The following is a 6,716-nucleotide window of genomic DNA, read 5'->3' as shown; positions in this document are numbered from 1 at the left end:
ATTCAAAATTTTAATTATCAAGTTACCAGAAAACTAAGAATATAAGGAATTTGTTTCATAATACAAAATATTCTAGAAAATGTAACATTAACATCATGTTTAATGATGAGATATTAGGCTTTCTTACATATTTTGGTTTCTGATAAAACTATGAAAGTATCTATTCTATGAGTTGACAATTCAAAAGATGTTAAACATTTTCAGAACCCTCTATTGATAACACCAACACATTGTTCATAAACAAGACAGTGAATGAAAAGACGTGGTATGCACATATAATACCATCACTAAAATTTTAAAAAATGAACTCGATACAATATGCTTGAATACATAAAATACTCAGAGAAAAAAAGTTTAGCCAGAACAATCCTTGTTGTATGATAATATTAAGATTCACTTCTAAAAAAAATAAATTTGTTTGTGCTGGAAAAACTGACTCTTTTGTCAGTAAATTGAAAAAGAAGGGAAATGAAAAGATTGTTTTATGATTATGAAGTTTATGTACAATCATTTTAGGTATTTCAATTGTAAATGTATATATTAATGAAAAAGTGTGCCTGTCATTCCATCACAGGCACTCATAATAAAATTTTACCCCATACTAGAAAGAGCATGCTCTGACTAAAATAAAGCTGAATTAAAAATGACCAAAAAATGTAAAACTTAAAAACAACTTTTTTCTTGAAATTTAATATTTGTTATCATCTAGTATTGTCCGAAATTTTAAGATATATTGGAAAAATAAGAACTAAACTATTGGAATTTATAAGGTATTAGTGATGCAGTTAATGAGAGAATTTATATGTTAAATAAGCCAATAAAAACAAAATAATGCAAAGAAACACATTAAACATTGAACAAAGATAGAAAAATAACAATTTAAACAAGTTGTTAAAGATCGTCTCCAACCCCAAAATCTTTCAGTAAAGAGTTAATTGATTAAACTATGATAAATTTATGCAATATGATACTAGGAAACTTAAAGAAAAGAGTGAAGATAAGTCTGTTTTCACTGGTTTTAATAATTTCTTGGGATATAGTCTTAAGTGAAAAATGTATTAAAGGAATATTTCCCTTTTTATCAGAAAAGTTGACTGGCACAGACATACATGTATATTCTATTTTCAAAATAATGCACAAATGAAACCAGTGAAATGTAAATAACAACCAAACACAAAAAGAATAAATATATGTCTGGAGAGCAGAGTAACGGAACATGAAATAAACCACATGATTCTTTGTTGAGTAGAATTTTACTTTTGATACTCATTTTCCATAATTATGAAATAAAATTTATTAAATAAGCAGACCTTAAAAAGGAAAGTAAAATGAAACAAATGAATTTAATTGTAGCTTTTTACCTAATGTAATACAGAGAGGTGATCTCAAGTAATTTAAAAATATAAAAGTCTGACTGATGTGTTATATCGTAAACAGTAAAAGAAGTGCAAAAAAATAGTAAACCATTCTTGCTAATTTCACTGTTGATAGCACTATTTATATTCTTAGCCAGAAATGGGCATCCAGGATAAAGCAACCCATTAATTATGGCAGTGTAATCATAAATCAAGCTTTTAAGCATAAAAGCCATCTAAACATAAAGTCAGAGTAGTAAAAATTCAGAAGCCCATATAGGATCTAAAAAATCTCAGAATGGCTTTGTTTAATTTTCTTTTAAAATATATATGTGGGTATGTATTTCCTATCCCTGTACACTGAAAGCAATGACCAATTTAATAATAATGAGTACCGCGATTGCCGTGTTTTGGACTCTTCAGTGTTATTCCTAAAGCAAGAGATAAGAGCTCAGCAGGTAAGTGCACAGGACTCTTCGGTCACTGAAATCCAGGACCAAACCACCTAGGCTCTGCACCTGATACAAATCAGAGAATGCTAACTTTATTTCTTCTCGCACAAAATCTAACAGCATTTAGATAGGACAGCCTAGAGCTGGTATCAGAATGGAGAAGACAAAAGACGGTCTTCATTAACCTAGTCACCACTGTGAGCTCTTACAGGAGGTCTGCACTATACTAGGAGTAATTGCTCCTCCCCACTTTAGTTGGCCCTGACTCACTCTGTAGAGCACACTCATTTTCCTACCTTTAATAAATCTAAAACCTTACTATATTTTGTTTGTTTCTAGTCCAATTTTTACTCTGGACAACAAGAACCTGGAAAGGATCACTGGCAAGTGCTGAGAACGCCAGACCTTGGTAATATTCCCACCAAAAAGAATGAGCATTTCTTGAAGAAATAGCCTACCTACTTCTATGACAAAAAACATACCTTTTTTAGACCAAAAACAAAGGATTCTCAAGCTTATAAGTCCTAACAACAAGACTGAGGAACTTTTCTAATGAGTAAGCGTAATAATGGCAAAAGTATTTAAACACATTCAATATACTCAAATAAAGCAGATTATTTTATTAACACAGATAATATTTTAATGTTTATGGAAAAGTACCATAGCCTGAAGAATGTTAAGTGATGAAGAATAACCAAGCCCAAGCTTGTATACTTCCTCCCATATAAATATGCTACCATTCATAAAGGGCAATTAATTCTTATGGAGCAATTGTAATTAATAGTATTCCACACGAATACAAAAGGGAGCTAGACTTAGAATCTAACATTTTTGCCTTCCATAATGAAATAATGGGCCTGGGTAACTGAGTTCCTTATTTTATTATGGCACTATTTTTGCTTTTCATATACACATACTTACATAAGAACATGAACACAATTTGTAAGTTAAGGTATATGAGATGTCAGCAATGTAGATATTCAGTCCTTGATGCAAGAAGTATCTTTTAAGCATAAATATATAACTTGTATATGTGTATATGTATGTATATACACATACACATTATATACAGATATATTTAAAATTATATAAATAAAGTATTACTAGAAACTATTGTGGACTCTGCTCTGTTTAAAGGATTTTATTCCACATACAAATATGTGTTAAATTTAATTAAAATCAACTGCTATAATATTTTCATTTCTATTTGTTTATGTAATAGATTAAAAACACTAAGTAATAAAAAATTGTTTCTATGTCTAGGTTAAAAAGACTTGGTTTTTTGTTTTAAAATTTGTCTAAATGTATTAATAATTTTTAAAAATCACTATTACTTGTCTGTCAACAAATACAACCTCAAAAACCTTTGTGAAATTTAAGCCAAAAGAGTAAATATTATCCTATTTTCTGTTAGGAATATCAGCTTCTTGTCAACAATTGATTTATTTTATAAAATGCAGGCTAATTTATGGTAACTATTGGTAGTGCCAAATATAATTAGAAAAAATCCTCATAGAAGTATTTTACAAAGAGAAATAAAGGCATCAAAGAAGATTTTGTAAATATACACAATGTTAAAGAAAAAAAAACTTCTGTCCTGTATTTTAATGACAATACCATTTAGAGGAAAATCTCTGATATTTATCTCTATTTTTTTTCCATTTTATGACCAGCATCATACATTTGCCTTTCAAAAGAAAGAAAAATAAAAGACATGAGTCAGAATAAATGTTATGATCCCTAATCATCACTAACTCATAATATATCAAAGATTAATGATAGCTGGTGAATGTGAGAATGGAGCAACGTACTCAGGTACTTTTTCCTCTATTTCTATGTAAAACTGAACAGATAGGTTGAATCAGGAAATGGCAAGCATACTTCTTTCATATCCCTCCATGAAATGATTTAATAGCTATACTTTGGGGAAAATGTGAAAGCAATTTCATACTAAAAAATGCTAAGTTCTCATAATTAACTATTGAACATATCAAATACAGGTCAAGTATGATTCTGAATACTTACAATTTGATGACATAAATGTCAGGGACTCTCAATGACTTCCCAAATTAATGGGGGGATACTTATAATAGAACTTGCTTCCAGAATGCAAAGGAATATCTAGGCCAAGTCATGAATGAGGATCTGGACAGGACCACTCGGTTTAAAAAGGTGGTGGGACAATGGAATAATGTCAACAGTGGCAAAATGTTCTGACGAGATATAACTAATTAGCTAATTCTCTAAAGGCAAACACATTATATGGTTATGAAAATCAAAATAAATGCATTATAGATAGAGCACAGAGTGATACTATATGTATATTTGAATGGCAAGGAGTTCCTTTATTTGCTTTGCAGGACCCACAGAAAGATTTCAGAAAATGTCTCTTTTGACATTATATGTTCTATATAAAATGAAAAAAAGACCAATTTTGTTTACCACAGTTTTGGCTGATATGAAGGGGAACAAGAGATGGACAAAGGAGAGAGGGAAGTGAAAGAAGATGAAAAAAATAATTAAAGGAAAAATATACATGAAGCTTTTTCAAATAGAGAGGGGAGCAACAGTCAAAATAAACAGGAAGGGAACAGAGGGGTAGGGGACAAAAAAACAAACAAACAAATAAACAAAACCCTGTGAGATCTGTTTTGTACATGGACCAATTCCCAACCTTTGATAAGTGTAATGCTTTATGTGCTTACTGCAAATATGAACTAACAATCTTTGTGACTATCTTGGTAGCAAGAAGTCACTGAGCTCTGTCCCTGCTAATTTTGGGTGTAGAATTTCAACTTCATTCCAATGGTAAACCAATGTGGTTAAGGGGTTATAAGAAATCATATATTCACAAAGGCTTTTGAAATTTTAGTAACATCTGGATAGGGAAGCAATGAGATTGATGCTAGAAAACAAATAAGAAGATTGAGAATTTTTAAAGCTAGCGGTCCTAATTCTATACATTAAAATAATTCATTTTGGGGAAGCAATGAGAATCAATATTTTATCAGTAAAGTATAAAAATTTTTCCTGGGTTAGAAGTAGAAAAAAAGAGAAGTTAAAAAAATAATTTTGGAAGATATGGAAAATGTTCAGGTTTTAATATGTTGAGTTTCACATGGCTGTAATATTGTAGTAGCTAGCTATTAAATATATATATGAACATATTTATATTTTATAGTTATGATAAAATTTAAAATTATTTAAATGTTGTAAGGAAATATATATATAAACTTTAAACTGTTCTACTGCTAAAATACCGTATAAAATTAGTCAACACAAAAGTACTTCTGAATAATTATTACATGTTTTTTCAGTTTATTAATTTATTACTATCAGATTTACATGGGTTCCACTTCATTAGCAAATCAGTTGTCTTTTCTTCTGCTGTGTGCTATCCCCACTTGTATGGCCTCCTCCGCAGTGGACTCACTTGAACTCATATATATATAGACTATAATCAGAAACACTCTTGTCATTTATTTCCTTTACAAAAAGATTGCCTATCTATGTGCTATTTTTCTTCTGAGAGAATTATTATACAAATGAGTAAGAATAACAAAAAAAAAGGATATAAGAGAGCTTCATTGTTGCTCTCAGATAGGTCTTAAAACAGAAAGAAGCAATTACAGTGTACCAAATTCAGTGAACTAACTTTCTCAACACAGTAGCTCTATAACAAAAAAGACTAGCTTGTGTTTGTGAAAATGCACAATGAGCAATTTTCAAACTATGAAAATGATAAACAGCCCCCACCCTGCCTTGAAAAGTGTAAACTCTTGTCCTTTTTTGAAAATAATAATTTTAGTCTCATTCTGTATTTTTTCATTGTTCTGCCTAAGAAAATACACAATTGCAGAATAGCCTGGTGACAGTAAAAACATTCCAACTCAAGAGCAAAGGCCCACTTCTTTAACTTTTGCTCAAATAACAGAGCATAAGACCCAGTCTTTTAATAAATTTAAGTACTTTGCTACAGAGATTTCTGACAATTCTTCTGGCACAAATCTTTCCTTACTGCACCTGTGAATATCCCTCATTAGAAGCTGTTAATATTTGGTTAGGGGCCATTTATGTGAGTGAATAATGAGTCTTTGAAAATAGCCAATAATTTATTGTTTTATGTATTATGATTTAATTCTTAATGGATATTGTATTTCTCCCTTTCAGAAAAATAAGTAAAGAAATTTTTACAAGAAATGCAGCAATTAGGAGGGCACTTCTTTACATGAACGGTGGATTTCACTCTTTTTTCCTCTTTGCTGGTACTAGAAGAATGCATCCTTGAATTTCTTTTAAAGTGATCATATGTACAGAATAAGAAAAGCTTCGTCAGCTCTTTATGACACAATATTAATATATAGAATATATAAAGAACTCGAAATAACTAGATACCCCAAAATAAAAGAACCAATCAAAATATGGGCAAGGAGCATTAAAAGACATTTCATATAATAAGAAGTACAGAAGGCCAATAAATGTAAGAAATGCTTGGTATCACTGGCCATTAGAGAATTTTAAATTAAAACAATACCGAGATTCTTCTATCTTATGCTGGGAAGAATGGCAACCATTGAAAAGTCCAACAATAACAGATGCTGGCAAGGATGCAGGGAAGTAGAAACCATTCTACATTGTTTGTGGAAATGTAAAGTTGATTGAATACTATGGAAACCCGTATGTAGATTCCTCAAGAAACTAAAACTTGAAATTCCATTTGATCCAATTACACTTCTACTACAATCTTTCAGAAAGAGTTAAAGGCATTGTGTTATGTGACACATGCTATAAATCCATTTTTATAGTAGCAGAACTCATAAATAGTTAAACCTAAAATTATGATGTTATGGAGTGTAACACTGCCAAAAAGAAGGATAAACAGGTCATTTGTATATATATATATATATAT

At 30.3% G+C, this 6,716-nt stretch overlaps 1 pseudogene; it reads left to right on the top strand.

Moving 5' to 3' along the window:
• Window positions 1-1,693: 1,693 nt before the first annotated feature.
• The window catches only part of LOC104847485, an 18,957-nt pseudogene continuing 13,934 nt past the window's right edge, over window positions 1,694-6,716 (top strand).

The sequence above is a fragment of the Fukomys damarensis genome, unplaced genomic scaffold, assembly GCF_012274545.1.
Source record: "Fukomys damarensis isolate Sample0158 unplaced genomic scaffold, DMR_v1.0_HiC HiC_scaffold_24, whole genome shotgun sequence".
NCBI lineage: Eukaryota > Metazoa > Chordata > Mammalia > Rodentia > Bathyergidae > Fukomys > Fukomys damarensis.
Note: the sequence above shows the minus strand (reverse complement) of the source record. Positions and strands in the feature narration are given on the sequence as shown.